Source organism: Schistocerca piceifrons, chromosome 1, assembly GCF_021461385.2.
Source record: "Schistocerca piceifrons isolate TAMUIC-IGC-003096 chromosome 1, iqSchPice1.1, whole genome shotgun sequence".
Taxonomy (NCBI): domain Eukaryota; kingdom Metazoa; phylum Arthropoda; class Insecta; order Orthoptera; family Acrididae; genus Schistocerca; species Schistocerca piceifrons.
In genome coordinates this window covers 217,097,832-217,124,626 of record NC_060138.1, presented here as the reverse complement: position 1 = coordinate 217,124,626, position 26,795 = coordinate 217,097,832, and positions in this window count along the sequence as shown.

Sequence of the window (26,795 nt, the reverse complement as noted above, 5' to 3'; positions counted from 1 at the left end):
CTCTTAATTCTTATATACAGGGTGGTAGGGATATAAACGCAGATTTTCTATTGATGACTCAGGACTGAACAACAATACATTAGTATTTACTCCATTTACAGACTAATAAAAAAAATGGTTCAAATGGCTCTGAGAAATATGGGACTTAACATCTGAGGTCATAAGTCCCCTAGAACTTAGAACTACTTAAATCTAACTAACCGAAGGACGACACACACATCCATGCCCGAGACAGGATTCGAACCTGCGACCGTTGCGGTAGGGGAGTGCCAAGAGCTGAGGACACCTACCGCTCCCCCCCCCCCCCCCCCGCCACCCCTCTCCGGCGGTGTCCGAGATTAAGTCCCCTACGATCGGTTCCACCCCCGAACTCCGCGGATGGGAGGGCGATTCGTAAATACACGGATTTTATTTTTTACCCGTCTTTTGAATTTTTTACTATATAGGAATATATATATATATATATATATATATATATATTCTGACTGTGTATTCATTTGTGCTCCATTTAGACCTGTGTTAGTATTGTGGGTGAAAACTTATTTTCGTGAAATTCTATCTCGTTATATAAGGTATTAAGTCATTTGGAAAATTGAGTGTAAACACCTGGATTATTCTGTCTTATGCATTGTGTGGTTCACTACTGTTAATAAAATTAAACTGCAGCTTGTTAAGAGTCCATGCTTGCACAACCCCTAGCCAAACTCCACTCCCACTGAAGCCTTGCGCCACAGTCTCCAGTCTCATAGACTCTTCAAACCGACGTGAATAGATATTTGCTTGTAACTTTCCCTAGTGGCTTTACAAACTTCGAAGGAATGTTATCCATGTCTTCCTCTTTATTTGATCTCATATCTTCCAAAGCTCTGTTAAACTCTGATATTAGATCCCCAATGTCTTCCACAACGACTGGCATTTCTTCTATCATATGACGAGACAGTTCGTCCTTCTCGTACTGGCCTTCATGGTCTCTTTACATCTACCTAAGCTCTCCTCTGCGTCTAACAGTGGAATTCCCCTTGCTCTCTTAATGTAATCGCCTAAAGATTTTGACAGTCCAACAGACGATCATTTCTTTTCCGATTTCTCCAAATTTTTCGTACAGCTATTTCGCCTTGGCTACCCTCCACTTTCTATTTATTTCATTCCTAAGCGATCTATATTGTGGTATTCCTGTCTTTGCCTGGCAATTTTTTACTCCCTTCTTCCATAGACTTCCATAGATACACTGAAGTATTTCCTCTATTACTCAAAGTTACCTTCCTTGTACCTGTATATGTCTGGCCAACAACCCCTGCCGCCGGAGGTTCGATTCCTCCCTCGGGCCTGGGTGTGTTGGTTGTTTTTAGCAAAAGTTAGTTTAAGGCAGTTTAAGTAGTGTGTAAGTTTAGGGACCGATGACCTCAGCAGTTGGTTCCCTTAGGAATTCACACACATTTTAACATTTGAATATTCTGACCAACAACTGTGATTGCTCTTTGTACGGATGTCCATTTCTCTTGAACTGAACGGCCTACTGCGGTTTTCATTGTCCCAATATCTACAGCTGTAGAGACCTTAACGCATCATTCCTCAGTAGTTGAGTATCTCACTTTATTCTACGCTGATTCTGTCAGAGAGTCTCTTGAACTTCAGCCTACTCTCTGTCATAACTAAATTGTGATCTGAGTCTCTATCTGCTCCTGGGCTCGGCTTTGTGATTTCTAGTGCTCTGTCCCACCACAATGTAGTCCAGTTCGAATCTTCCCGTGTCTATAGGCCTTTTCCAATTATACCTCTTCCTCTTACGGTATCTGAACAGCGTATTCGCCAGAACTAGCTGAAATTTCTAGCGTAACTCAATTAGTATCTCTCTTCTCTCATTCCTACTACCGAGTTGACATTCTCCGCTAACTTTCTTCTATTCCATCCATTATTACAGAGTTCCATTCCCCCATGACTAATACATGTTAATCTCCCTTTAAATGCCTTATTACCGTTGAACGTCCTCATATACTGTATCTATCTCTACGTCTTCTGCTAGTGACGTCAGCATCTATACTTGAACTGTTGCTATTAACTGGTTTGGTCTGATGAGAATAAGCCTCTCACTGAACTGCTGACAATAATTCACTGTCTGTCCTATCTTTCTCATACTGATTTCTATTCCTGTTATACTATTTTCTGCTACTGTTGTTATGATCCTACATCCGCTTGACCAGAAACACTTATCCGATATTTATTTCACTTCACTGACCTGCACTATAAACTGAACCTTTGTATTTCCATTTCCAGATTTTCTGGCAGCTCTAGTACGTTCAGATTTCTAATTTGACACCTTTGGCAGTACCCTCCCGGAGATCCGAAAGGGAGACTAATTGGGAATCTTTTGCCAATGCAGAATCATCATGACACTTCTTTTTAAATTACGTGCCACCTGTCCTATCGATACATATTAATTATCTTTAATGCGGTGGTTCTATTGCTTTTTTGTATCCTCATGGAACACTACAAACTCTTACCACTTCAAGACCAATAGAGCGCCCTGAACCTCTGTCCGCTCCTCCGCTCTCAATGACAAAGCCGTTGGTTCAACGAGTATGACTCCTTGTACCACAAGTCTTTTGCTACCATTGCTAATGATATTTATTCCAAATCTAAGCAGCGACTGGTATCGAATCCTGGAATTACGGCGCGTTGACGAGTCAAAGACGCTATTCCTCAACCATACTAACCAAATATAATCGGTGAAAGTTTGGTAGACCATCAGGATTCGAACTGGCTACCACAAAATAGTTCGCCACAAGACAGCGGTGCGTTAGTGACCAGCTTGTAAGACAGCAATATTTTGTCTCTGTACATGTAATATTACACCACTTCATTTCCATATCTTGTTCGATATGACAATGTCATTGACGATAGGTGATCAGATAATGGGTAACACCACGTACTAACATTTTTCTGAAGTGTTGCATACAATTAATTTGAGCAGGATGCTACCAGCATAGGACACTGGACCTTATGCATTCCTGTGAACGCGACGTAGTGACAACGGATCTTAGGAGAGAAGACGTCTTGTTTCAAGTGGAAGGGATGTTTTATTGTTCTAAATAGAACATGGATGAGACAGCGGCTTTATAACCTTGCGGGTCACTGAACTGACGTTAGACGTACTCCTGTCACTGAATAATCGGTGAAAATAGCCAGGTACAGGAAACTGGGGGTGGAGAGTGAAGGTATCTTACAAGAGAATGAGGCATCCTTTTAGTAAGAAATGTGAGGGGGTCACGAACGGCAAACAGGAGTTTACCTTTCGCAAATCTTCTCACGAGCGGCGATGAACCACGTTCCCAGCCAAAATGCAGAGACTCAATTTGATTGGTGGAGTCCTCAGTCGTAGGAGCAGTTTTATTAGAATGTTCTAGACTAGAGTTCTACATGGGGTATGAACGGCAGACGATTGGTTGACTATGACCCATGTAGTGGGAAGCACTGCTCTTGTAACGGGCCTGGGGATTCACCGCAGAGAGCGCACTCACTGACCCTGGGAGCATTGTTGAGAACGAATGATTAAAGGGGAACCCTCCTGCGAGTGTCAAAAGGGGACACATTCGCTCGGGGAACATCAGTGAAGAGTATGTTAGCATTTGCAAAGTGTCGATTTCATCACTAGGAGCGAGTTAAGTCGTTTCAACACGCCCTATTAGCCGTGCGATCTAACGCACGGCCCTCCGTATCGGGAAGGAGCGCCTGGTCCCCGGCACGAATCCGTCCGGCGGACTTGAGGCCCGGTGAGCTGGCCAGGCTGTGGATGGTTTACAGGCGGTTTTCCATCTGCCTCGGCGAATGCAGGCTGGTTCCCCTTATTCCGCCTCACCTACACTATGTCTGCCATTGCTGCGCAAAAAATTTCTCCCAGTTTCTCCACGTACGCGTTCACGACCATTACTCTACCACACAAAAACATAGGGATAGGGGCTACACTCGTCTGGTGTGAGACGTTCCCTTGGGGGGGGGGGGGGGGGAGGGGGTCCACTGGGGGCCTAACCGCACAATAACCGTGAAAGAGTGGTTCGGTGTGGGGCGGCGTAGGGGTGAAGTGGACTGCGGTAGTCGTCGTGGGGTTGTGGACCACTGAAGCTGCGGCGGGGACGGAGCCTCTCCGTCGTTTCTAGGCCCCCGGTTAACATACAATAGAATACAATAAGTCGTTTCTCTGTGAGTAGAGTGACGATCCGTTGTTTCCCTTTAGAGTCGGAGGCATACTGAAGTGCTTTTATTTACGAACGAATACTTGAGTGAGTTTCCATTCCTGGCTTATGTGCAGTCAGAAATCTCGACTAATGTTCTGTGTCTTACTAAAGTAGTTTCAGCGCTAGGGGTTTGCGAACGGTGTACTACGTCCACTGTGTAGGCAGCGTACATGTTCTACACAGCAACCAACGGGACTAAATAGATCGACGCTGCAGACCACGTCCCCCGCACTGTTATCGGTGATGTACGCACCGCGTTTCGGTAGATAGAACAGAATCACAGTAAAGGTGTTAAGTCCCTTTTGCTTGTACTCTGAGTTCTTTACTGTCGCCGGACGGAGTGGCCGAGCGGTTCTAGGTACTACAGTTTGGAACCGCGCGACCGCTACGGTCGCGGGTTCGAATCCTGCATCGGGCATGGATGTGTGTGATGTCCTTAGGTTGGTTAGGTTTAAGTAGTTCTAAGTTCTAGGGGACTGATGACCTCAGAAGTTAAGTCCCATAGTGCTCAGAGTCATTTCAACCATTTTCTTTCTTTACTGTCAGTGCCAGTAGGATGGAGGTCTGCTGTTTCATGTGGCTAATCAGTATCAACCAACTTTGTCTGTCTCATAGAGGGGGCGCGATTTTGCGGGAGGTCACAGATGTTCTCCCAATGTAAAAAGTAGATTAAGAGCAGATTTAACATTCTGTATACATTTTTGCGTTTTTCTACTGCTTGAAAATAAATAATTTTCGCTACTTAGTTGTATCAATTGTAGTGTGAATCTATTCAGCACTACCAATCTCCTAAGCAACCTAGAGTAGAATATCATGACGACTAGATATCTCATCTAATGTATTCCTCAAGATGTTGTTTGTCAATGACAGCGCTGTTTTTGATTCATTTATATGTGTGATATTTCCGTTGCCGACACAACGTCAGACAACCATATGCACACACGCCATTTGCACACATAAACACTGGGGGTTTTCAAGCGGTTATTTTTTTAAATTTTATTTATTTGTTGTTTTTGACAATGTTGATTGGAATACCCTCTTTCAAATTCTGAAGGTGGCGGGGGTAAAATACAGGGAGCGAAAGGCTATTTACAATTTGTACAGAAACCAGATGGCAGTTATAAGAGTCGAGGGATATGAAAATCCATGGAGAAGAAAGCAAAATTTTGACCTTCGCCGATGACGTTGTAACTCTGTCAAAGACAGCAAAGGACTTGGAAGAGCAGTTGAACAGAATGGACAGTGTCTTGAAAGGAGGGTATAAGATGAACATCAACAAAAGCAAAACGAGGATAATGGAATGTAGCCGAATTAAATCGGGTGATGCTGAGGGTATTAGATTAGGAAATGAGACACTTAAAGTACTAGAGGAGTTTTGCTATTTGGGGAGCAAAATAACTGATAATGGTCGAAGTAGAGAGGGTATAAGATGTAGACTGGCAATGGCAAGGAAAGCGTTTCTGAAGAAGAGAAATTTGTTAACATCGAGTATAGATTTAAGTGTCAGGAAGTCGTTTCTGAAAGTATTTGTATGGAGTGTACCCATGTATGGAAGTGAAACATGGACGATAACTAGTTTGGACAAGAAGAGAATAGAAGCTTTCGAAATGTGGTGCTACAGAAGAATGCTGAAGATTATAACTAATGAGGAGGTATTGAACAGAATTGGGGAGCTTGTGGCACAACTTGACTAGAAGAAGGGATCGATTGGTAGGACATGTTCTGAGGCATCAAGGGATCACCAATTTAGTATTGGAGGCCAGCGAGGAGGGTAAAAATCGTAGAGGGAGACCAAGAGCTGAATACAGTAAGCAGATTCAGAAGGATGTAGGTAGCAGTAGGCACTGGGAGATGAAGAAGCTTACACAGAATAGAGTAGCATGGAGAGCTGCATCAAACCAGTCTCAGGAATGAAGACCACAACAACAACATTTATTTGTTTATTTTTTGTCCTCACTCCAGATTTACGCTCACTATAAATACAAGTTCATGGCGCCGGCCGGAGTGGCCGAGCGGTTCTAGGCGATACAGTCTGGAACAGCGCGACCGCTGCCAGGGGCATGGATGTGTGTGATGTCCTTAGGTTAGTTAGGTTTAAGTAGTTCTAAGTTCTAGGGGACTGATGACCTCAGAAGTTAAGTCCCATAGTGCTCAGAGCCAAGTTCATGGCGCAAGAGTTTACCCTAAGTTAAATATCTTCGCACGGAAAGTGACGAAAGGCAACGTCCGTGTTGTCTAAGGTACATTTTCTGAAAATGCAACTATCCTTAAGGAAGAGTAATAATAATAATAATAATAATAATAATAATAGTTGTAATAACTTCACGATATAGTTGCAGTAATCATTCAGGTAAACATAAACCGACGGAGATGGGTAACCTCTTGGGATTTAGAAGTACCTGAGCTCTAGTTTCATTTTTGCAGCGTCAACATCCTGTTGCCTCCTCCTTAACCTCACATCAACTCCTCCAGTGTAGTGAATACTCACTACAAAACGGAAGGACTTCTATCTTTATATCAAGAAGTCAAGGTTGTAGAGAGTCTGTTAATGATCAAAAACGAGAAACTCATATCTCAGTGACGCGACGGATTGTGACGCAAAATCGAAGACGGGCACATCCGCTGGAATAATGACGAAGCACTACATCAAATGTCGTCAGCGCATCGACCAGCCAGCCGTCCGGGCCCTGATTAGGCCGGAGCGTTTGCGCCGGTGACGGAAGACAGAGGCGGCCTACGCAGCGCTGACACACACACACACACAGACATGTAGGACTCTGCGGCGGCGGCAGCAGCAGCGGCGGGCGCTGATGAATGCGCGGCCGACATGCTAATCGCGCACGCGCGGCCGTCGCTAAAACTTTGTCCCGATAACCATCGCGGCCGCCTGGGCGCCGTGCCGTCCCCGCGAGTCGCCGGCGTTAATAAATTCGCCTAATTAGGGCGCGGCCGTAAATCAGCGGCGGCGCGCCTGTCCGTCGCGTCCGTCTGTCAGGCGTCGCGCTTCCGCGGGCCTCTCCGCCCCCGCGCCGCCAGTCGCCAGCCACCAGCGCTCTGGCGCCAGCCCCAGGCGCCGCGCGTGCCAGGCACCGCCCCCCGCGCGATACTCGCGGCCCGCAGCCGCCGCCGCCGCCTTTTCACTCCCAACTTGACGCCCGCCAGAGCCGCTCAGGCATGCCAACTTTGCGCCGTTATTTGCTGCCTTAATTTCGCGCACGGCTCCCAGGACGCCTACTTGCCGCTCCGCGCTTCATTTCGTCGGGACTGACGGCCGCGTGCGGAGGTTCTCTGCCAGCCAGTGTTCTCAGACACGCGCACGGCCGCATGGTGCGGGTGGCAAGACAACATTTTTTCAGTCTTCCCAACCAGAAGGGCGTACCTACGAAGGGTAGCCAACAAGTTTTAATTATCGCCTCAAAAAAATCGACGAACAAGTATGAAACTAGCTGACGGTGTTAGTCGTTCAGCACATTTATAAATGCATGCTCTCGCGGCTATGCGAATTAATAAAATCTTCTCAGGCTCCCAGCCCCGTCATGTAATTAAAATCCTACGAGGTTTTGACCCAGCTCTGCTCGGCCACTGTCAAGTAGTAAAACATTGCCGCGACGCCTTGCCCTCGCTGTTAGGGAGCAGGACTCACTCCTCGCGCGGTCACTAAAATGCGACCAGTTCCTCCTAAAGTCCTCAAGGCTCTGGGAAAGAAAGGGATTCGTTCTACATCTGTTTCTAGGAAGATTCTCCGTAAGCCACCGCACGCTGCGTGGCGGAGGCTACCCTGCACCACTACTAATCATTTCCTTTCCTGTTCCACCCGGAAATAGAGTGAGGGCAAAGCGACGGTCTACATGGCTCCATATGAGCCCTAATTTCTCGTATCTTATCTTTGTGGTCCTTACGCGTAGCCAGCCATTTTGGCCGAGCGGTTCTAGGCGCTTCAGTCCGGAACCGCGCTGCTGCTACGGTCGCAGGTTCGAATCCTGCCTCGGGCATGGATGTGTGTGATGTCTTTAGGTTACCTAGGTTTAAATAGGTCTAAGTCTAGGAGACTGATGACCTCAGATGTGAAGTACCATAGTTCTTAGAGCCATTTCAACCTTACGCATAATGTATTGTTGGCGGCAGTACAATCGTTCGGCAATCAGCTTCAAATGCCGGTTCTCTAAATTTTTTCGACAGTGTTTCTCGAAAGGAAAGTCGCCTTCCCTCTAGGGATTACCATTTGAGTTCCCGGAACATCTACGTAACACTTATGTACACTACGGCCTTTAAAAATGCTACACAACGAAGATGACGTGCTACGGACGCGAAATATGACCCACAGGAAGAAGATGCTGTGATTAGCTTCTCAGAGCATTCACACAAGGTTGGCGCCTGTGGTGACACCTACAACGTGCTGACATGGGGAAAGTTTCCAACCGATTTCTCATACACAAACAGCAGTTGACCGACGTTGCCTAGTGAAACGTTGTTGTGATGCCTCGTGTAAGGAGGAGAAATGCGTACCATCACGTTTCCGACTTTGATAAAGGTCGGATTGTAGCCTATCGCAATTGCGGTTTATCGTATCGCGAATTGCTGCTCGCGTTGGTCGAGATCCAATGACTGTTAGCAGAATATGGAATCGGTGGGTTCAGCAGGGTAATACGGAACGCCGTGCTGGATCCCAATGGCGTCGTATCGCTAGCAGTCGAGATGACAGGCAATTTATCCGCTTGGCTGTAACGGATCGTGCAGCCACGTCTCGATCCCTGAGTCAACAGATGGGGACGTTTGCAGGACAATAACCATCTCCACGAACAGTTCGACTTCGTCTGCAGCAGCATGAACTATCAGCTCGGAGACCATGGCTGCTGTTACCCCTGACGCTGCATCACAGACAGGAGCCCCTACGATGGTGTACTCAACGACGAACCTGGGTGCACGAATTGCAAAACATCATTTTTTCGGATGATTGCAGGTTCTGTTTACAGCATCATGATGGTCGCATCCGTGTCTTTCGACATCGCGGTGAACGCACATTGGAAGCGTGTATTCGTCATCGCCATACTGGCGAATCACCCGGCATGAGGGTATGGGGTGCCATTGGTTACACGTCTCGGTCACCTCTTGTCTGTAGTGACGGCACTCTGAACAGTGGACGTTACTTTTCAGATGTGTTACGACCCATGGCTCTACCATTCTTTCGATCCCTTCGAGATCCTACATTTCAGCAGGATAATGCACGACCGCATGTTGCAGGTCCTGTACGGGCCTTTCTGGATACAGAAAATGTTCGACTGCTGCCCTGGGCAGCACATTCTCCAGGTCTCTCACCAACTGAAAACGTCTGGTCAATGGTGGCCGAGCAACTGGCACGTCACAATACGCCAGTCACTACTCTTGATGAACTGTGGTATCGTGTTGAAACTGCATGGGCAGCTGTACCTGTACACGCCATCCAAGCTCTGTTTGACTCAATGCCCAGGCGTATCCAGGTCGTTATTACGGCCAGAGGTGGTTGTTCCGGGTACTGATTTTTCAGGATCTATGCACCCAAATTACGTGAAAATGTAATCACATGTCAGTTCTAGTATAATATATTTGTCCAATGAATACCCGTTTATCATCTGCATTTCTTCTTGGTGTAGCAATTTTAATGGCCAGTAGTGTATTATTCGAACCTACCTGTAACAAATCTAGCAGTCCCCCTCTGAACTGCTTCGATGTCTACCTATAATGCGACCTGGTACCGACATAAACACTCGAGTAGTACTCAAGAAAAGGTCGCACCAGCTTCCTATATGCAGTCTCCTTTACTGGTGAACCACGCTTTTCTAAAACCTCCGCAATAAACCGGTCGACCATTCGCCTTGTCTACCACAATTCTCACATGCTCGTTCCATCTCAAATCGGTTTGCAACGTTACGCCCAGATATTTCAACGAATCGACTGTGTCAAGCAGAACGCTAGTAATACTGTATCCGAACATTACAGGTTTGATCTTCCTACTCATCTGCATGAACTTAGGTTTTTCCACATTTAGGGCTAGCTGTCATTCATCACACCAACTGGAAATTTTGTCTAAGTCGTCTTGTATCTTCCTACCGTCCCTCAACTTCGACACGTTACCGTCGCATTTGTCATGAGTATGGTTAAATGTGACATGGGATTTCATTTTTTTTACTCGTCAAGTTTCACTAGACCCTATAAACTCCGTAAAACAGTTGGATATAAACTAGTACAGTAGCAAAGAAACACCGGAATTGGCTGAAATGTATCCTAGAAACTACGAGACACAATAAAAAGTGTGATCCATGATGATATTCTTCAGTTTATATTGGAAAGTGAAAGGATTGCCGCTAAGATAATTGACTACTCGTAGTAGCTTACTGCAGATTGAATGAAAGTTGCTTATCTAGGGCTCAACATGAGGAGGCGAACTCTTTCACACCCAAAAATATTTACATATTTAATTTTTTTGTTTTTTAAATATATTTACAAACTTTCTTTATTTATATCCTAATATGCACATTGATAAGCCAAACATTATGACCACTGCCCACCGCACAATAGTATATAGGTGGATCAGACACGGACGGGGATCATCCTACCGAATATATGGGCTGCAAATGGGAAATCCATTGATGACTCTGACCGAGGGCAGGTTATTATTACGCAGAGCCAATGAACCAGTATCTCGAAAACGGTGAAGCTGGTCGAATGTTCTCGTGATACTGTCTTGAGCATTTACGGAATGAGGTGAACGGACAGTGAAGCTATCACTACGCGCCAGATGGTTGGACGTGCACGACTCTTCACAAAACGTAGATTTCGGAGGCTTGTCTGCCCTATAAAATAGGCCAGATGGTGATCGGTGGCATCTCTGTCGAAAGAGCAAAATGGTGCAGATGGCTCTGAGCACTATGGGACTTAACATCTGTGGTCATCAATCCCCTAGAACTTAGAACTACTTAAACCTAACTAACCTAAGGACATCACATACATCCATGCCCGAGGCAGGATTCGAACCTGCAACCGTAGCGGTCAGGCGGTACCAGACTAAAGCGCCTAGAACCGCACGGCCACACCAGCAGGCCGGCCGAAGTGGCCGTGCGGTTAAAGGCGCTGCAGTCGGGAACCGCAAGACCGCTACGGTCGCAGGTTCGAATCCTGCCTCGGGCATGGATGTTTGTGCTGTCCTTAGGTTAGTTAGGTTTAACTAGTTCTAAGTTCTAGGGGACTACTGACCTCAGCAGTTGAGTCCCATAGTGCTCAGAGCCATTTGATTTGAACCACACCAGCAGGCTGTCGAAAGAGCACAATGCTGGTGCACGCATAAGTGTTTCCGAGCACACCGTTCATCGTATAGTACTGAACATGGAGCTCTGCAGCAGGGCACTCCTGCGTATTGACATGTTGACCCACCGACATCGTCAGTTACGATAGCTGTGGGCACGGAGCCATCGGTATCCGACCGTCGATTAATGAAAACGTGTCGGATCTTCCGATGAATCACATTAATGCTACACTAGGTCGCAGGTCGTCTCCATGACTGCCGTCATTGAGGTGAACGGCGACTCGAAACGTGCAGAGCGCCACATACACAGGTTGGTGGGAGTAGTATTAAGCTATGGGGGACCTCCTGCGCTTGCGTGGGACCTGTCGTAGTAACCGAAGATACGCTGACAGCTTCGAACCACGTGCATCTCTTCAGGCTTGATGTCTTTCCCGTGCAATTGTCCGTGCCTGTGGTTTGAGGAGCATTATAGTGAACTAACGTCGATGTACCGGCAACCAAATTCGCCTGACGTAAACCCTACGGAAGCCATTTAGGTCGCTATCGGTCGCCATCAGCGCGTCCCGTTATTTGCGCGAATTACTTAATCTGTGCACAGACATACCTCCACAAACCTACCAAGAAACTGTCGGATTTCTGATATACAGATTCAGTTAAGTATTTCATTCCAAAAATGGGCAAACAAGTTATTAAGGAGGTGGTTGTATTGTTTAGGCTCATCAGTGCATATGTACACCTAAAATCTTAATACTCCTTTTTTTAATGTATAATTGTTGATTTTATGGGCAACCAATTTCATATACTGAATTGGAAATTTTCCCAGCTTTGAAATTTGCCACTTGCTGCACCATGAATCTCAAATCTTGACAGTTTCTTTGTAAATTCTTGGTTTTTGACGAATTTATTGCGAGTTTAGGGTCGAGTGGAGTCTGCTTCATAACCTCAATAAATCTGTAAATGTCCGAACTGTAGGAGTTTAAACCGACTACTGTATTTGCTGTGGAAACTTTCACAAGCATTCGTGGTTCGCTACCTTTTTAGTTTAGTTCTTCTCACATAGATGGAGTTATGAGTGCAATTTCTTCCATATAAGTTTCCACTAAGTAATCATGAAAGTTTGCAGTTTTTCCAAAGCGGGCTTCGCTGACATGAAGTCCTCAACGAAACAGTCACAAACCGTATCAGGATCCAACATCGGCAAACGAAATATATTGGACAGTGTGAGTTAACGAGCGTTTCGCTCTCATTTAAATATATCGCCGAAAGAGTCAGCCTTCAGGAAGTGCAGTGTTGGACTTGTGTTTCGCGATGAGATTGTGAATGATCGAACTGTGTCAAATGGATAAGCGCTGGAATGTAACGGTATCTCTAAAGACGACCACTTTCGCTATTAGTTTGCTTTCTGAATAAACATTATTCTAACCAAATCGCAACTGTGTGGCCTACACCATTTATGAGTCGTTAATATAGCTCCCGATATTATTATTACTGTTGTTATATGTTATATTAACTTTGAATGGTTCATACAATTTCGCAATCTTGCAGTCAGCCCTAGACGACTTTGAGTCAAGACGTTTCAAAGAAGAGGAACCGCATGTGAACCCGATCATCTCTGGGATGTTAGGTCGCAACAGAAACCTTCCAGTACCATTTCTTGCGTATGTTTATATTCTTCGCCACCACCTCCGGATTTAATGAAATTTGCGCCCTTGTATTCTTAGATCAGTCCAGAATTCATTTCCAGATCTCATTATAGTGTCTTCAAAGTCTAAAACCAACGTTGATGTAGAAAATTTCAGATCTAGATCATTACATATATCGACAGCTGTTGGAACGACGTACTGTTTCATAGAAGTTTTCGTGTCGTTCAGTAAAGAAAAAAATCATTGGAATATAACCTCCATTAAACAGCCCGAGTATTGTAAACCATTGTCCACCGTACTAAAGTCGTCTCAGACGCTGAAAATCTGTCATTGGAATTAAGCCGCCTTCAGAGAAAATGGCTGCAATCGCCGCCAGGTATCACAGGCAATTTCTGGTGATACAGGTAATAAAAATACCAAAAAACTTGCAATTTTGCATTTTTGTGGCACAGTGTCGGGAAAGATTAGCCGGATTTTTAAGAGACATAACATTTCATTACTGTTCAGGCTCCCAGCAAATATACAACAGCTCATGAGACGTGTGAAGGACGGTCTAGGGCTCAAAATGTCTGGAGTGTGCAAAATTCCATGTCAGTCTGTCTGCTACTACGACAGCCAAACAGTACGTACTGTGAAGCAACGCCGAATGAAGCAAGAGAGGCGCTTACGCCTACGCTATCCGGAAAGAACAGCCGTGGCAGAACACGCTTTAGAAAATCGACACCGAGTTCTGTCCGGCGAAACGTTTGTCATTATGAGGACGAATGGATTTTGGGATAGCGCTATAAAAGTAGCGATAGAAATAAAAATATCTGAAAGCATCATTAGTAAGGAAGGAAGTTGCAGCTCAGCACAACCTGGAATCCGTCCTTCACGAGCGTGAAGCGGGCGCGACGGACACGAGACGAAAACGCTGCCACAGTTGGCGAGGCAGAGAGCACCAGTGACGTCACAGCCAGCAGCGCTGCTGCATAAAGGCGAAGCCACGGCTACACGGCATTCATTTACCACTTGACAATGGACGGGAAGAGATCTTTCGACAGCTCGTCGAATTTTAACCACCTGACGCTGCTGAAAGCCCGAGAAGATTTTATTTCTTTTTTACACATTCAGCAATGCGACACTTTCTTTCTTCAGCTGCTTACTTATTCCGCAAGCCGCCATGCGGTGCTTGGCAAAGGGTATCTTGTACCACTGCCAGCCCATTCCTATTACTGTTTCACTCGCAAATGGAGCGAGGGAGAAACGACTGTCTATACGCCTCTGTACGAGTCCTAATTCCTATTGTTTTCACGTTACGTACAAAATGTACAACGGTGGCAGTGGTACCGTTCTGCAGTCAGCTTCAAATGCAGATTCTCTAAACGTTTCCCGAAAAGGACGTAGTGTTTCTTCCAGGGATTCCCATTTAAGTTCATGAAACATCTCCGTAATACGTGTTGATCGAACCTACCAGTTTTAAATCTAGCAGCCCGTATCTGAACTGCTCAGATGTTTTTCTTAATCCTTGTGGATTCCCAAAAACTCGAAAACCACTGAAGAGTGGCAGACACAATTTTTCTGTAAGCTATCTGCTCTATAGATGAGTTACACTTTCCTAGAAATTTCCACATAAACCGAAGTGTACCATTCTCCTTCCCTACTAACGATATAACATGCTAGTACCATTTCGTATTGCTTTGCAACGTTTCTCCCAGATATTTATTGGACGTGATTTTATCAAGCAGCACACCACTAATACTGTATTCGAACACTACAGGATTGTTGTTCCTTCTCGTCCGCATTAACTAACATTTTTCTTCAATTAAAGCAAATTGCCATTCAACAGACCAAATGGAAATTTAGTCTAAGTCTTTCTGTATCCTCCTACAGTCGTTCAATGACGATACCTTCTCTTATACTACAGCGCCATCAACAAACTGTCACAGATTGCTGCTCGCCCTGTTTGTCAGATTGTTTAGTACGTAGAGAACAATAGTAGTCCTTTTCACTATTCCCTGGGGAACTTCTGGCGATACCATTGTCTCCGGTGATCACCCGCCGTCGAGGACAACATATTGCGTTCTATTAATTAAGAAGTCTTTGGGCCACTCACATATCTGCGAACCTATACCGTAAGCTCGGACTTTCTTTAATAGTCTGTAGTGGGGCCCCGTGTTCAACGCTTTCCGAAAATCTAGGAATGTAGAACCTGTCTGTTGCCCTTCATCCATGGTTCGCAGGACTCGTAAGAGAAAGGTCAAACTGAGTTTCACACGAGCGATGATTTCAAAATCAGTGCTAATTTATAGAGAGAAACTTTAACTGCTTCAATGAAATTTACTGTATTCGAACTTGGAATTTGTTTGCGAATTCTGCAGCATGCCGATATTAAGGAATGGGTCTATAATTTTGCAGGTGAGTTCTTCTACCTTTCTTATATACAGGAGACACTTGCGCTTATCCAGTCGCTTGGGAGGTTGCACTGGGCGAGAGATTCGTGATAAACGCAAGCTAAGTAAGGGGCCACTAGCGTACAGTACTCTGTGTGTAAAAGAGCTGGGACTTGGTCTGGACCTGGGGACTAATTTGTTTCCAACTCTTTCAGTTCCTTCTCGACGGAAGCGATGCCTATTAATATTTGCTCCATACGGGACTCTGTGCAGTATATGATTGTATATCTATACGACCCTCCTGAGTGAGTGATTTTTTAAACGTGAAATTCGAAACGTCTGCTTTACTTTTGCTCACTTCTATTGCCACAACAGACCAGTCGATGAGTGATTGGGTAGAAGTCATTGACCTGCTTAGTAATTTTACGTGGGATCAGAACTACCACGGGTTCTTGGCCATATCTTTTTAACAAGACTGTGTGCCCCTATCCCCTGCAATAAATCCGTAGAAGACTAAGTCTATACTCGATAGGATAACAGTCGCCTCCAGCTCCATGCTCGGAGTGTTTCTGCGCTAGCGAGCGTAGACTTCCTTTAAATGATTTTGCACCTGTTACGGCGGAACCGGGTACCATCCAGTCATTGATTTCACCGAGGCCTTATCGGTCTATCTAATTTTCAATATCCTTGTATAGTAACACATCACAAATGCTGGAACTTTGATGTGTCGGCTTGTGCTGGGGTATTCGCTGGAATTTGCGCCCTGACCTAGTATTTAATTAGTTTGTGTCTTTCTCGTCGTTCCTTCACAACATGCGTAATTATTCAAGGTATGTTTCTACTACACTGCCTGGTGCCCTCCTTTTACTCTAAAGCTACAGACATTCTAATATGCATAGGAGTTTATCCTTTGTTCTGTTGCACTAGATACCGAATTTTGCATAACTGAGCGCTGGCTATTTTACTTCTCGTAATTAACAGACATGGACAGTGTAGAGACAGCAATCTGTTATTTCAATGAATAATTTTTTTTTTTTTTTTTGTAAAGTCTTAACTAGCCACAATCGCATATGGGGAAATAGGTAACAAGTTTCAACTGCTTCCTCCCATCTACAGATCGGAATATAAAAAGCCGTGTCTAAGATAAGGGCACGCTTTTGTCAGATGATTGTTAACAATTCCCTTGCGTTGTTAATGCCCAATTGACAGAAGTGTCCTGTTATCTTAGACACGGCTTTTTATATTCTGATCTGGAGACGACCAGAAATGGTAGAAACTACACTGCGCAACAGAATTAAAAGATCACTTTTTCGAAAACCTGTAATTCCCACCCACTGCGACGCTTAAAGCAGAAATTTGGCTCAAAGGTACGTACAAACTTCTCCTGTAAAGGTGCAGGAGCGTGGAATCCTGCGACGGCACCCTTAGCACAATGACGCTTCAGACAGCAAGATGTCGAACACTGTGAAGGAACGGCCGCAGTTGAGGAGCTGATGTGACGAGTAGTGTTGTTTAATGACGTCACACTGGCACCAAACTTTACCACAATTCTGCCCTAACAAGGGAAGTGGATAGGCCTTGAAAAACTGAACACAGATCAATCGAGAAAACAGGAAGAAGTTATGTGGAACTATGAAAAAATAAGCAAAATATACAAACTGAGTAGTCCATGCGCAACATAGGCAACATGAAGGATACTGTGAGCTCAGGAGCGCCATGGTCCCGTAGTTAGCGTGAGCAGCTACAGAGCGTGAGATCCTTGGTTAAGTCTTCCTTCGAGTGGAAAGTTTACTTTCTTTATTTTCGCAAAGTTATGATCTGTCCGTTCGTTCATTGACGTCTCTGTTCTCTGTAATAAGTTTAGTGTCTGTGTTTTGCGACCGCACCGCAAAACCGAGCGATTAGTAGACGGAAGGACGTGCCTCTCCAATGGGAACCGAAAACATTTGATCGCAAGGTCATAGGTCAACCGATTCCTCCATAGGAAAATATTCATTGACCTTGTTATTGAAGTCGCGAGCTATATTTGCTGGATTCATATTGCCACGGAATACATCTCACGTATTTAATGCACTCTCGTCCAAAGTAGCGAACTGCCAGCCAGGGAGCCTCGTTAGCAGGAATACTCTCTCTTCCGTGCGCTGTAGTTGACTGACGCCGTGTGTTTCGATGTTTGTTTAGGTGTAGCGTCCCCATACTACGGCGCAGTTACCTCACATCGGACGGACGGACGGACGGACAGATATAATAATTATCTGAAAATAAAAAATTAAATTTTTCACTCACTGCTGTTCACGCTAACCACGGGACCACGGCGCTCCTAACCTCGCAGTATCCTTGATGTTGCATATCTTGCGCATGGACTACTCAGTTTGTATATTTTGCTTATTTTTTCATAGTTCCACACATCCTCTTCCCGTTTTCTCTATTGATCTGTGTTCAGTTTTTCAAGGCTTATCCACTGTGCCAACTTATAACTAAATCTGAGGGGGGTGCGATGGGGAGGTTCCCTTGTAAGCAACCGTGGATGTGTCGCACGGGTTGTCACAGCACCTCGTATCCACATTTCGCCCCTTCTCTTCACGCCTCTGCGGTGGAGGTTAGAACAGCGACGCACAGCATTGCAGTCACGCGGTTTTCTTACCAGTGTCCGAGGAAAACGTTCCAGATACACCGCCGCTCAGAATCGGCACGAAAAGGCCTCAGGCATAACGGACCTCAATGAAACCACCCCTCCCTCCGGTGCGTTGAATTCCACTCATTTCGCGGTCGATAACGACCATTTGCAGTGACATGAGCAACGGGAAGACGTTCTTGACAACCTTTGCTGTTTCAACCACTCTTTATGCATATTGTGGAGCTGTATCCACGTTAAACGTGATCTGACCCCTTTGGAGCGCAGTGAGACTGTGCTCTCGTGCACAGGGTGGAATCACTAGGAAACGTTCAACGTCATTCGACCAAACTTGAACGTGATCCGAAGCAGCAAGACGTCGTGTATGTGGGTTTATGCTTCTATGTCGCATCCTCTTCTTGCAAGGTCTCGGAGGGAAGGGGTGGGGGGGGGGGAGGGGAATAGCAAAGGGTCTTTTACGACGCCCCCGCCACAGTTCGGCAGACAGCCCTCGGAGCCATCCACCTGCCTGTATTGAGCACCTCAAAAGTGCACCTTTACTGACTGAACCTGTGAGAGAGTCCTTGGCAGCTGCAGGCAACCTACACTGCCAATCTTTGAACTCATTTCTAATGTCATCGTTCTTAATTCTGTCTAATCTGCTACTTTCTTTAATTGCTATGAGAAATCTATTTCTCCTGCTTGATTTCTGCTTTCCTGTTGTTCGTATGTGAAGCACGACTGACATTCATCCAATAAATTAGGTCTTATACACTGAAGAGCCAAAGAAACTGGTACACCTGCCTAATATCGTGTAGGGCCCCTGCGACCAAACAGAAGTACCGCAACACGACGTGACATGGACGCGACTAATATCTGAAATAGTGCAGATGGGAACTGACACCATGAATCCCGCACGGCTGTCCATATATCCATAAGGATACGAGAGAGTGGAGAACTCTTCTGAACATCAAGTTGCAAGGCATGCCAAATATGCTCAATAATGTTCATGTCTGGGGAGTTTGATGGCCAGTGGAAGTGTTTAAACTCAGAAGAGACGTCTGGGGTGTAGCATTATCCTGCTGGAATTGCCCAAGTCCGTCGGAATGCACAGTGGACATGAATGGATGCAGATGATCAGACAGAATGCTTACGTACGCGTTACCTGTCAGAGTCGTATCTAGACGTGTCAGGTTCTCATATCACTCCAACTGCACACGCCCCACACCATTAAAGAGCCTCCACGAGCTTGAACAGTCCCCTGCTGACACGCAGGTTCCACGAATTAATGAGGTTATCTCCATAACCGTACACGTACATCCGCTCGATACAATTTGAAACGAGACTCGTCGGACCAGGCAACATGTTTCCAGTCATCAACAGTCAATGTCGGTGTTGACGGGCCCAGGCGAGGCGTAAAACTTTGTGTTGTGCAGTCATCAAGTGTACAAGAGTGGGCCTTCGCATCCAAAAGCCCGTATCGAAAATGTTTCGTTGAATGGTTCACACGCTGACACTCGTTGATGGCCCAGCACTGAACTCTGCAGCAATTTGCGGAAGGGTTGCACTTCTGCCGTGCTGAACGATTCTCTTCATTCGTCGTTGGTTCCGTTCTTGCATGATCTTTTTGGCCGTAGCGACGTCGGAGATTTGTCGTTTTACCGGATTCCTGATATTCGCGGTACACTCGTGAAACAGTCGTAGGAGAAAATCCTCACTTTATCGCTACCTCGGAGATGGTGTGTCCCATCGTTCGTGCGCCGACTATAACACCACGTTCAAGCTCACTTAAATCTGTATAACCTGCTATTGTAGCAGCAGTAACCGACCTAACAAGTGCGCCAGACACTTGTCTTAGATAGGCGTTGCCAACCGCAACGCCGTATTCTGCCTGTTCACATCTCTGTATTTGAATACTCATGCCTATACCAGTTTCTTTGGCACTTCAGTACAAAAGATCATCTAAAATTTCATTTGTGTGACTTTCCATATTTTGTTTTGCAGATAACTAATTTTGTTGGTCTTATTAATAAAGAACTTTAGGAAAAGTTTGAACTTACGTTTAAAGTTTGTTGGAAATCGCTAAGTGCACTCACTGTCAAACACTGGATGAGTAAAGGCTGTATAATTTGCGTTGTGCAGTCATCAAGTGTACAAGAGTGGGCCTCCGTCTCCAAAACCCCGTATCGAAGGAAAGCTAGTTTTCGTGCATTTCACTGAATATGGCGTCATATTATCAGAACTATGACACAGTGATGTAGAGTGACATAATTGTGCAAAGGTACATTCAATGGAATATGTGTATACCGTCTGTAAAATGTATTACGAATAGAATTAGTAGTGAAGAATTATTAAATCTAAACTCTGTACCTCATGCTGAGGTTTTACTGTATTAACAGAAAATGTAGTAAGCGATGAACTATTTTCCCTTCCATTATTTTGTGGAGATTGTCAGCGAGAAAAGTTTGGAAAAGGTTTGCAGTTATGTGTAGAGTTTATTGGAAGTCACTAAGCGTTCACATTCCAATTACTGGATGAATATAGTCGGGGTATTTGCGTGACGTGAGTTACGCTGCCTTAAGAATATATACAGTTCTAACTTAAGTGGCCTACCTGATGTATTGAGTTAATGTAATATCATGTCTCTTAACGAGTAGATTAGGCAGAAATTTTCATTTTTAAATCCGAATACTACAATCCAAACGGGTGGGGTAACGTTCAATGGGGTTGCAGGCCCACAATGTCCTTAGAGAAGGACTGAATCGTCCAGTGGCTGACAGCAGAAAATCAAATTTTTGTTGTTCCTGGAAGCTGTGAGACAGGCGTCTTACAAATGTGTCTGGGGGCTCGTTTTATCCGTTTAATAATACACAATGATTGCAGCTGGCTTATTGCGTTTTCGAGCTGAACTAGCGCCTGCCGGCAGATGCGAAATCGAAGGGTGGTCTAAAGGGATGCCTATTACGGCGGCGCCTAGTGATCAGTGACTGTCTGTCTCTGCACAGATATATTTTTAAAAAGCTCAACAAAGCTGCGTGGATGGCACCGAGGGTGTTGTCGAACGGGGAGGTTACAGAGGGACCCTCTGCCGTTTTATTCACACGTGTGTCAATGTCGCACCCCCACCCTTCCCTTCGTGGTCACGCCACAGAAGGGCGTGGAACGGAAAGCCTAAAAGGCATAAATACCCCTTGCTGCTTCGGATCACGTTCAAATTTAGTTGAATGCGTTTGAGCGATCCCTAGAGGTTCGACCCCCTACATCAGAGCAAAAGTTGCGTTCGCGCTACACTCCAAAGGGTGCGACCACGTTCAGTAGGATTGCAGCCCACAGAGTCCGCAGACTCACAGCAATATAGTCAAGAAAGCCGTCCTGTTAGCTATAGCTCATCGCACTCCGACTGCCTTTCGACGGCGAGATCTGTGGGAATCAACGTCCAAGGGGAAGGGGTGTTTTCATTGACGCCCATTATGCACTCCATGAAGCCTCTTCGTGTCGGTATTGAGCGACGATACGTCTGAAATAGTTTCCTCGGACACACATAAGAAAATCCTGTGTGATCAACGCTGGGCTTCGCCTTCTGATTTCCCTCACAGAGGTGTCAAAAGAAGGGGCGAAATGTGGGTAAGAGGGTTGTAACGACCTTGGCATCGTATGACACAACCACTATGGCGTTCGGCACAATTATGATGCAATTTGGTGCCAGTGTGACGTCATTAACCTACCTTACCGCTCTCACATGCACTTCTTTACTCTGGCCTTGTTTTCGCACGTGTCGACACCTTGCTGTTGAAGCATCGTCGAGCCCAAGGGTGGTGTCAAAGGGCGCCACGCTTCTGCAACATTACAGGGGAAGGTTGTAGACACCACCTCTCAGCCTAATTTCTAACTTCTACTTCGCAGTGGAAAACAATTACGCTGCACGGTGTAGTATGCCAGGGAATACTGTATATTACTGACCAAATACGTTTGACACATATAAGAATGTCAGCTGTACCTTCACTTATTTGCCATCGACCCAGACACCTCACATTTTAGGCTGTTGGTTACACACAACCTTGTAGAGCAATGCTTTATACTCTCAGTCCATATTCGTCACCACTGGTGTTGAGATCTCCTTCCAGCCATCACGATAATAACCTCGACGTTGCTGAGACTTGATCTTTCATCTTCCTTCTGTGTCAGAGGCGCAATAAACTGTGAGTTTCCCTCCTTCCTGTCGTTGTTTTCACTTTATGAATAGTATAACATTTCTCTGGACGTCATACGGATCTTTCATCACCCTTCTCCGTTAACAAAGCCGCAAGAAGGAATTCTTCGTCAACTCAGAGAGAGCTCGGTGTCTTGCGACGATTTATACTAATTACTGTGATGAGAAAGTCACATGATTAACAGCAATCTGCCCCTTTTGTGTGCATAGACATTCTCGTCCACATCTCCAGATCGCAGATACTCCAACGCAGTCCCAACGCAGATACTCCAGGCAGTATTCGGGCAGTTTTCGATAAATTAATACAGAGCTTTCGATACCGATAACCTACAATAAGGATGAATAATTATTCTGGTAGCAGAATAGTGAGATAATAATTTAAGAGTGTGTCACGGATTTTATCGCTATTTAACTTCCTAGCGGTAAGCAACTTACTTCAATGGAAGAAGTACACATGAACTCACATGAACCTCTCAACACAATTTCGTACAAGATTATTTATTAGATTTACATTAGGCTCTAGTTTTTCCTACACTTATTTACGTATGGATGTCGAAACGCATTACAAGCATCTGCACTCCCAAGCACCGTTACGAACCTCCTGTTTCCACCGATGTAGTATCTTGGTAACACAAAGACCTAAGCAGTGCAGCGCAAGTTTAGCTGCCTGCTACAGAAAGTCAGGGCTGTGACACATTCCACAATCATGCCAGCACACTTTCACTCCTCGCTGCCCACACCTGTTATTAGTAAAATTATATTCACGTTAGTGTATGCCTGAGCCAGATTCGCTGCCGTTAAGAGAAGGTGTCTGCGTTGTATGTCAATGACAGTTGACAGGCTACAAGTATAGTTGCCTATTAATGATAACTTACGAACGTTTAATGCATAATGAATACACCTCCGTTTCGTTGTGTATCTCCGAAGAAATGTAAAAATATCCTTGATCGAGAATGTTTTGCGTAGTCTTGCTTGTCTCCAGCTTTGGCAGTAACATTTGTAATACTTGAACAGTAGTTTATTTTGATCTCTGCTATCTAGATAGAAACCGGTTACAAGAGCAAATTCGAAGAAAGGAAGTGCGTTAAATGTCGAAACCTGTAATTGTACTCCAACTACTACTCAAAACGTGATTTGAAATGTAGCGTGCTTCAGAAAAATTCATACCATTTCACAACATTATATCTTTTATATTAAAGAAAACACCTACCTGGAAAAAATTTGAATCATAAGACTACAATATTATTTCGAATTTTTTATCTTTATTTTTATTTTCAAATGTTAAGCATAGGACTACAATGTTTCTTTTTCAAACGAACCATCCAACTTTACAAGGATATATCTTTTACAAGATGCACATACAGCCTTAGAGCACTCTTACAGTTTCATTTAGGATCAAAGTTTCTCTTTACCTTTGACAAATGCTCACTGTGCCATTCACTGGAGCCACGACGGACATTCAGAGGATAGTCATAGCTCCTGCGCTCACTGCTGTTCTTATACAGGGGAGGTACATTGACGGAGCCCTTCATAAACTCTCACAAAAAGCACATATGTTGAAATTAGACAATCATAGAGGCTAATGGCGCAATGCGAGATCCGTATGTCTCTTGCAACAGATCAGTCTTTTAAGCAGCTCGTCTATAGGGTGAGCCAAAAGTCACTACCCATCGTAACAAACACAAAACAGACAGTGGGTAAAGTTGTGGCTATTGACATGACCCGATAATTTGAGTTGCACCATCACTACAAACCGTCTGAAAAAATAACTCATTATCACCTTCTCTTAATTCATTCTCTCGGAAAATTGAAGCCTTCGATCCGGATCGTCTACCAGCAGCCCATGTATGAGTCTAGGCATTTAATGTTCAAATTTGGCCTTACGTTAAATTCTCCGCACAGAATTTCTAGAAGTAGCCTGTTCGAGAGATGGTGTATGAGTTGACTCTTTAGGGCTCTGGATACCGGCTTGTAAGACTTTTAGCGTAGTTTTATCACGTATTGACGAGCTACCAGACCTGTGGCAATCTGCTGCAGATCCAAATTTTTCAAAGCGTTTCCGTAAATTGTAGACAGCCTTTCTTGTGCGTGTAACATTGCTAAAATTGTTATTCCATTCATTTATTATTAAGTTATAGCCACCTCTGTACCACGTTTTTAAAGTGAAAACTCTTTCTTCATTAGAAAACATTTCCACAACAGGTTAAAATCAACAATGAACAATGTCATCATGTTTTTATCAATAATTATTTGAAAAAATGTAGCAGTGCACTCAGCTGTTTGTATCTATAATAATGACAATCAGATTACCTTAATAATATCAATGGGTTACGATGGGCAGAGACTTTCGGCCCACCCAGTATATTAGTAAGCGACTATCTCTGAACCCGGAACCTAATATGAGTTGCAGGTTCGATACCTAATGGCATCCAGGGGCAATACAAATTCCATTTTCAATATTTCACGTAATTATTAACCGAATTAAACCATTTAAAATACTGTCATTACCATTTAAAATACTGTCATTATTTGCTCATTAAGGTGTGTAATCTTAAGTTAAACGTTTAACACAATAAGACAAGTTTTACAGTTAGAAATTGTTTGTTTGTCTTGAGTGAGCGGTAACTGACGGCGGGCAAATACTCTGACTTTATTCATTCAATATTTGAGAATGAAAACACTTAGCCGCTTCCAACAAACTTTATGCATAATTTCAAATCTTTACGAAACATTTTCTGACTGATACCTCTCCACAGAATGACGAAAGGAAAAAAGTTAATCGCCTACTACATTTCCGCTGCTCGCGCAGTAAAACTTCCGCACCAGACATGACTTTTAATTTATTGCTTCTTTACTACCAACTCTAGTCGCAACACATCTTTCAGACGGTATCCATATATATACCACTGATTGTACCTGTAAAATTATATCACTGTACAACTCATAGTTCAGGAGCTATGACGTCGTAAACATTTATATGCGTGGAAAACCATGATCTGCGTAAAATGGCGCGCAGTAGAACTTTAACATCACGCACGACGTTTTAGTTCATTACTTCGTTTCTACTAACTATATTCGTAACACACTTTACAGACAGCATCCGGGGGAAAGTGGGGTAAGACAGGGTACTAGGGTGAAAGAGTAGCGTGTTGTTGATGTTATTAACGTCCTCTTGTTGAAAAAGACAATATCGCACTCCACTTGTCAAGAAGAAAGAGCTACTGTATTGGCGAGTTGTTACTGTTCAGTTCACTGCATCTGTGAAGGTAAGTTCGTTGTACGTTATCAACTGAGTAACGTTCTTTTCTTTTTAAGCAACGATTATTCCATACTCATTACACCTATAAAAAGGCTACTTAGTCATGAATTTCACGTGGTTAGTAAGTATTTGTACACTAGCAAACAATAGGGGTTTGGTTCAACAATACCGAGTTTTTCTTCTTGGTTTTGATAACCTCTGCACTCATTGTCAGAGTAAAACAGGGTGGGGGCAAGATCGGGCAGTACCCAATCAGGTCCTTCGACAACGATTCTATGGATTAAGACGACAAAAGCAATTCAGACGTCAGTTACGTGTATTTTTACGACGTATTTTCAAACTCAGAAACAGAATGTTGGATTCAATGCGGAAAATGTCTATGCTGGGCCCACAAAAACTGCATTGGAGCAAATGATGGAGATTATCACTTTACATGTGAATTTTGTGAATAATATTGTTGATTAAATTATCTTTCTATAAACAGTTCTGCTGCTTTTCCACCGAAAATCTTGTTATTCTACATTCCCATAGAGTTATTGTGGGTACTCGCGCTTACCACACTAGTGGAGAAAGGTCGGATGATTTAGCTTCTTCTATAAAAGAACCTCTCACTAAAAAATTACTAAAGCTATGGCTTTACGAGACAAATGTATTGCTGTAAAGACCCAGTTGTTCTCAATTTATCACACACATATTTAAATGTACGACGTGTAGGGTGCGTACGTTGAGAATACCTTTCAGCGTTTAAGTCTCTAGCTCTCACTGAGTTTCGTTGCCATTCTCTGTAAATTAGAAGCATATCGACTTGTTCTTCGAAGGAATACCTCCTTCACATTCGCTTGATTAGACGATACTAGTCGTACCGTTCCTATTAGTGTTGTGTTGCGAAACAGTCGAATGGTGTTTACATGTCAATGGCACGTTAGATGGAAACGCCGTATTCGGCGAATTTTTACTATTTGCACGATATACGAGAGAGAATTGTCAGAGCATGTGCTTTGATAAGTGCCGATGTGATAAGAAGTACCACACAGTCATGATAAGAATATTGGAGCACTGCGCTGATACCATTGGCCATCACTTCGAACACCTTCTCTAAATGGACGTTCATGCCACCTTTTGACCCTCGTTGACCTTCAAAGATCATACTGTTATACATTATTGGATTCGTCTCGATAGCCGCTAT